This window comes from Acipenser ruthenus, unplaced genomic scaffold (assembly GCF_902713425.1).
Source record: "Acipenser ruthenus unplaced genomic scaffold, fAciRut3.2 maternal haplotype, whole genome shotgun sequence".
Lineage (NCBI taxonomy): Eukaryota > Metazoa > Chordata > Actinopteri > Acipenseriformes > Acipenseridae > Acipenser > Acipenser ruthenus.
In genome coordinates this window covers 11,891-12,500 of record NW_026707572.1, presented here as the reverse complement: position 1 = coordinate 12,500, position 610 = coordinate 11,891, and positions in this window count along the sequence as shown.

Below are 610 nucleotides of genomic sequence, written 5' to 3'. Positions count from 1 at the left end.
AACACTCTCTCTGTAGTCTTTCTATATAAAAACACTCTCTCTAGTCTTTATATATAAAAACACTCTCTCTAGTCTTTATATATAAAAACACTCTCTCTAGTCTTTATATATAAAAACACTCTCTCTAGTCTTTATATATAAAAACACTCTCTCTAGTCTTTATATATAAAAACACTCTCTCTAGTCTTTATATATAAAAACACTCTCTCTGTAGTCTTTATATAAAAAAACACTCTCTCTGTAGTCTTTATATAAAAAAACACTCTCTCTGTAGTCTTTATATATAAAAACACTCTCTCTGTAGTCTTTATATATAAAAACACTCTCTCTGTAGTCTTTATATAAAAAAACACTCTCTCTAGTCTTTATATATAAAAACACTCTCTCTAGTCTCTCTCTATATAAAGACCCTTTCTCTGGACCACTAATACCTAACCCAACCCTAACCCAACCCCAGCCCTAAAACCTAACCCAACTCCAACCCTAAAACCTAACCCAACCCCAACCCTAAAACACAACCCAACCCCAACCCTAAAACCTAACCCAACCTCAACCCTAAAACCCAACCCTAAAACCTAATCCAACCCCAACTCTAAAATTTAACCCAACC